At 38.9% G+C, this 6,636-nt stretch overlaps 1 long non-coding RNA gene across 1 annotated transcript; it reads right to left on the reverse strand.

Moving 5' to 3' along the window:
* Nucleotides 1-643: 643 nt before the first annotated feature.
* On the reverse strand, nucleotides 644-1,872 carry LOC117677345 (uncharacterized). The gene is made up of 2 exons (XR_004594758.3): nucleotides 1,782-1,872; nucleotides 644-905 (listed from the first exon to the last, which is right to left on the reverse strand). It is a non-coding gene; the product is annotated as an uncharacterized LOC117677345 (long non-coding RNA).
* Between the last annotated feature and the right edge of the window lie 4,764 nt (nucleotides 1,873-6,636).

A 6,636-nucleotide genomic window follows, 5' to 3' on the forward strand; every position in this document is an offset into this window, starting at 1 on the left:
TCACATCAGCAAATACATTGCCGAAGTTCTTCGAATGTAAACAGCTATGATTTGGTAAATAACTGGTATAAATTTATAAATAAATAAATAGATAGATAGATAGATAGATAGATAGATAGATAGATAGATAGATAGATAGAACGAACCTGAAATTGGTCTACTATGCAAATTTCAGTCAAGTTGCACAGGTATCCTTTGTGTTCAGTGGTGGGATTCAGCCAGTTCACACCACTTCTGGAGAACTGGTTGTTAACTTTCTGAGGAGTTTGGCAAATTGGTTGTTGGAAGAAATCATTAGGGCAGAGAACCAGTTGATAAATTACTTGAATCCCACCACTGTTTGTGTTGTTCCAACATTCAGATGTGCAAATCACCCAATATCTGGTTTGAATTATCAAAGGTCTGAGGTGATTCAGTCACTTTTGAATTTCACTAAAAAAAAAAAAAAAAAGTGCACATTAACCTTCCCCCCTTGCCAAATCAATTTGAAGCCATTCAATATCGACAACTTTGATTTGAAGACTCTGTTCAAAGGGGTCATTCTCTCAACTCCATTTCGAATCAAATCTTCAAAATGGAGCCCCCTTCCTCCCACCTCACTGAAGCTGGTCTATCGCCGGCACATCAGCAGGGAAAGCTACCCTTTCATGAAGCAAAAGATTTAATTAGAAAAGAGCCTAACACGTAAGATGAAATAAATTATCCAGGACATATTGTGCCCATAGAAGTGATGCCAAAAGTAACTATTTTGAAAAGCTGTCAGCTGGAGGCATTTGGTGGTTTTGCAGAACAGATACAGAAGAGAGAGGCCTCCCAGGAGTCGCCAGTTGAGGATGATGTGTAGCTTTAATTGAGATTGGATTCCAGGCTGTTCTCCCAGTTCTGCTGTTGGCAGTCGCTGCTACCTGTGGGTGGATGAAATTCCAGATGTGGTAACTCAATACAATGAGCCTGCCTCTACTTCATCTTGAAATCTCGCGGGAATGCTAATGGGACCTTAAAATGCTTTGGAAAGATTAAAATAAAACTTGTCATCTCTTCTGAAGGAAATAAAGAGGGGAAATGCATTTTTTTCTCTTCATTTAAAACAATTAAAAAGCACAAAGAGACTGTCCGTTTTGCTTCCGTGACAAACTGAATTGCTTATGCAAGAAAGGCTTCTTCATTTTTAGTGATGGGTTTCCAGTTTTTGGCCCACATTGCTGTGTGATTATGGCTTGTGTGTAAGGTTATACGTGCTATATACACTACTATGTGCTAGCTCACTACTCTGAAATAAACTATTTTTCTGACTTAGAATTAGAATCAGAATCAGAATAGAGCTGGAAGGGACCTTGGAGGTCTTGTAGTCCAGTCCCCAGCCAGTGGTGGGTTGTTCCTGGTTCTGTCTGGTAGTAAAAGCGGTGGGACACTCTGCCCACCCGCCCGGACATCATAATGGACGATCTGCGCAGAAGCGCTCGCTCCCGTTGTGAACTGGTAGTAAAGGTAAGTAGAACCCACCCCTGATCCCAGCATGCTAGCTGGGGGAATTCTGGGAGTTGAAACCCACAGATCTTAAAGTTACTGAGGTTAACCATAAGAAGAATGCTAATGCTCTTTGTGGAAACTAGAAAGGTTGAGAATGATAAAGATAGAAATCCACAGAAAATATATCTCCTAGTATCTAAATAAATACTGCCCATGGTTGCAAAGTATGAAATCTGCTTTTTAACAGGACAACAATTAGAAAAAATAAGATGACTAATAGGTTGTACAGGAGGAATTGACAGCGAAATTACCTTAGACATTGTACAAAGCCAATTGTCATATATCACTATGGGAGTTTATGCCTGTTCCCTGTGGTCTTGTTTTATCAACCAGATGAAATTCTCAGCATGAAGAGTGTAAACCAGTATATAGTTGGAAAGTTCCATTGCCCTTCAGGGATTGTTTACATCACAAAGAACTGCCTTGTGGGGAATCAAACCACTGGGTTCATGCAAATAGCATCAGATGTACTACCTAGGGGTGGCTTGTTATGGTTAGAAGCAGAGTTTTGTCAAGCCCTGGAAACAGTGATTTTTTAAAAAAATGTTGAGATGGTATTGGTTGTCTATCTGAATTAAAATCTACAAAAAATAAAAATAGAACTTCTACCGCCAGATCATGGAAGCACAGATTTATCTGGACATAATTTTAATCTCACGTGCAGCCAATTTAAAACTAAAGCTCCTTTTCTTTGTCATCCTTTTCTTACAGGATAACAAAAATGATGACAAGTTATAGAAGGTTGGTATGCAGTTAAAATTATACTGTGAACCAGCCAAAATTATTAAGGTAAGGAGTAGAGGAAGTATTGCTGGAAAGCAGCTGATTAAGATGCAAACCAGCTTAAAAATAAACCTAGGAGGAAGTGGAAGAGACATTATTGGAGAATAGTAATTGAACTGTGAACCAGTTAAATAAATGGAGAAAGGAATATTGGAAATTATAACTGGGAAATAGATATTTAAACTATGAATCAGCTAAACAGCTGGTCTAATAGAATTTGAGAATAAATTTGAAGTATTAAAGTAAAATATTTTGGAAGTAATAAAATATAGAAAGAAACGTTGATGTATTTCAAAATGATTTTAAGAGAGGAGGAAAATATTTTTTGTCAAGAATTGGATATCTGTTGTCATTTAAGAGAGATAAAATATAGTTTTGAGGCAATAGGTTTTAGGACTGAGGAATATATATGAAATATTAATTGTTAAAATGATAAAGATTTAGAATGGTGTTTATTGTTTAGAATTTTGGGTGTTATAGTAGAATGATAAATGTTTAGAATAAGAATTTTGTCTTTTTTATTATTTTTTCTTCTTAAAGATTTTAAAATTTGGAACAAAATTGATTGAGGAAATGTGAATAATTGTACTTATTTTAAGCCGGACCAAACCCCTGCTCTAAAAAGATGTATTTTATGTTTTATGCTAAAAAACAGTAGACATTGCTTGACCGACGACACCCTAAGGAGGCCCTCTCTGTGGGACCGAGTTGGCCGGTGGGAGGTTATCGGTGGCAGAAGGTGGTCTCGCAAATAACTGTCCCCTAAGTCATGGAGCACATTAAAGGTGAGAACCAATATCTTGAAGCGCACCCGGAAGACCACCGGAAGCTAGTGCAGCTCGCGCAGGCAAGGTGTCACATGGGAGCGCCATGTCGCCCCCATAATTACCTGCACGGCCGCATTCTGGACCAGCTGGAGCTTCCGAGTGCTCCTCAAGGGGAGCCCCATGTAGAGAGCATTGCAGTAGTCCAGGCGAGAGGTGATGAGGGCATGAGTGACCGTGCATAGGGAGTCCTGATCCAGAAAGGGGCACAACTGTCATATCAGGCAAACCTGATAAAAAGCCCCCCTGGCCACGGCTGTCCTATGCTCTTCTAAAGACAGCCGTGCATCCAGCAGGACGCCCAAGTTGCAAGCCCTCTCCGTGGGGGCCAATGATTCGCCCCCAATAGCCAGAGATGGCACCAGCTGGCTATATCGGGACGCCGGCATCCACAGCCACTCGGTCTTGGAAGGGTTGAGTCGAAGCCTGTTCCTCCCCAGCCAGACCCGCACGGCCTCCAGGCACCGGGACATCACTTCAAGGGCACTTAGATGGCTGGACAATCCTGAGACTTGAAGTCCACACATCTTCAACCTGCCAACATTATGAAACACTGCTATAAATGTAGATAATAATCTAAGTGTTGGAACTTCCACGCAGATTCTACAATGTGGTTGGCTTCCTCAGCAATTAATTGTTTCACTCCTTTCTGATGATTTGGCATCAGCTGTGGAGGGTAAATGAGGAACACAAATTTAAGAAGATAAATTTAAAACCATGTGGGCAGTGCAGAGGCAGCATGTGTATCATTGTATTGATTTTTTTTATATGCATAAGGATAAACAATATTATCGACATTTTTCAGTTATAAATTTGTAGGCCGTTTGAGTGGGAATATTGATAGCATCTCAACACCTAAAACTCAGGAGAAATTTCATAACAGTGAGAACAGTTAATCAGCAAAATGACTTTCCTCCAGAAGTTGTGGATGCTCCATCACGGGAGGTTTTCAAAAGTAGACCAGACAACCCGAATGATATAAAGTCTCCTGTCTTGGGCAGGGGTTGGACTAGAAGACCTCCAAGATCCCTTCCAGCCTCAGCTTTCTGATTTATGCCAGGTAATAGCCTCTGATTAGTTTTGTGAACTAAGCAATATTGGGTCTGGCTAATATTTGGATGAAGCTCCCCCTAGAGATACCAGGGGTCTGCAATCTTAAACACTTGAAGAGCCATTTGGACCTATTTCCCACAGAAAAGAAAACACAGGGAGCCACAAAATCTTTCCCGTGCCTGACTATTTCTTGAGCGGCCACAAAACTAGCATATGCAATTGAATTAAATGTTCTGTTTTCTTCTGAAACTTTTCTTTTCTTGAATTTTTCTATGGTTGGCCTACTGGGGGTTGAAAAATAGGTCAATAAATCACGTGCTGGCAGGTGTCACACATTGGCATTTGTGATGCATATTTTGAGTGACAGGGAGCCGCAGTGGAGGAGTGAAAGAGCCACATGTGGCTCCAGAGCCACAGGTTGCTGACCTCTGGGCTAGACTATGAAAGAACGAGTAAAAGAAGGAGGATGACATAAGATTTGGGTAATGAAATGTCTGCAAGAAGACAACCAAGCTCAGAGGGCACCACGAACCCCTCAACAGCAAGTCAGTTCCATACTTTTATCATGGGAAGTACAGGTATTCCTTAATTTACATCAGTTCATTTAGTGACTGTCTGAAATTACAACAGTACTGAAAAAAAGTGACTGATGACCATTTTTCAATCAGAAGAACTGTTGCAGCATCCTTCCATGGTCAGGTGATCCAAATTCACACACTTGGCAACTGACTCATATTTATGATGGTTCCAGTGTCCCGGGATCGTGTGATCACCTTTTGCAACCTTCTGATCAGCAAAGTCAATGGGAAAACCAGATTCACTTCACAGCTGTGTTCCTAACTGCAGTGATTCCCTTAATAATTGTGTCAAGAAAGGTCATAAAATGGGGCGAAACTCATTTAACAACTGTCTCATTTAGCAACAGAAATGTTGGGCTCAATTGTGGCTGTACGTTGAGAACTGTATACAGATGTGTCCATAATCTCATCCAGAACAGAGTTCAACTTGGAATAAACTTTGTTTATCTTGGGGAAAAAAGTTGTTTCAACCAGTCTTCCCATCTGCAGGTTAAAAAACAACAACAACAACCCCAAATGAAAGGATTACTTTTCCCTTCCATAATAAGTGGTCAATATTCTCTGGTATCCGGTCCAATTTGGCAGTTTCCAATTAATTACTTCAATTTAGGCAAGTAGAGGAACTACATGATAGTTGACTCATGAGCTCAGAAAGCATGAAATAAGCAACCAGAGTTGAATCTTGCATTGGTCCATGTTCAGTACTGCACTGCTTCCTGTTTTCTTTTGTATCTTTGTGTATCACAGCAGGTGGTGGACTTCAGCTGATCTTGAAAAATTTAAGCAGGGATGAAGCTGGTTAGGACTTGAAGGAAGCATTACCAAGAAATAGCAGATCTGTAGGTTTTGTCTGGGAAAAGTTGTAAGTTGTAAGAACAAACTGGAATGAGGTCCAGGGCAAGCTCTAGGGTCATGTTATGCTGTCAGTAGTAACCAACGAAGGAGATATGCATCAGATAATTTCAATTTGTATCTATAGATTAATTGTGGGCGATACATGATATTGTTTTTATTCTGATTATTGTTGTGATGTACCATGACCAATAGCTGACATTAATTCATTCATTAATTTATCACTCAGGGATTTTCATTACTTCTTATTTGTGCTTAATTAAACAACTGAGACCAACTGTTTTTGAATACGATCCTTCAGTTCAAACATATTAGGAAACTATCTCAAAATAGTTATGAATATAGGATCATCATCTCTATTGCTGAAAGAAAGTTAATATTTTGATTTCTTTATAACATACTCCTTAATGTCAGAGTTGTGCATCACCCAGATTTTCTCAAATGTGTGCATTGATATTGTATGCTTGTTCAGAAAGAAGCCCTTACCTTAATGTAATTATAATGAAAGCCCTCCCTCAAAAATATAAATAGTTGCCAATTATCTTGCTAATAAACCTTAGTCTTGACAGTATTCATTGGATTTGCTCTAGCTCTCTTAATTTGAATTACAATTTAAAACACAGCATGAAGACTTAAATGTCGGTGACCCATGGCAGGACAATTTCAATTTGAACTTATTAATTAAAATAAAAACTAAATGAATTATGTTAGACACATAACATAATTATGTTATACACACACACACACACACACACATACACACACACACACACACACACACACACACACATATATATATATATATATATATATATATATATATATATATATATATATATATACTGTATGTTTGTATGTGTATACACATGCATACACACACACACACTTATATAGACTGTGTTGTTTCTCCGTATCATATAATATATGTGGGTACATGCATAAATTTTGTACTTATGTATTTATCTTGTCATGTTTATGTTTATGTTTATATTAGAGGTGAAGACCTTTTGAGAGCT

Source organism: Pantherophis guttatus, chromosome 3 (assembly GCF_059756535.1).
Source record: "Pantherophis guttatus breed Tessera chromosome 3, ASM5975653v1, whole genome shotgun sequence".
NCBI lineage: Eukaryota > Metazoa > Chordata > Lepidosauria > Squamata > Colubridae > Pantherophis > Pantherophis guttatus.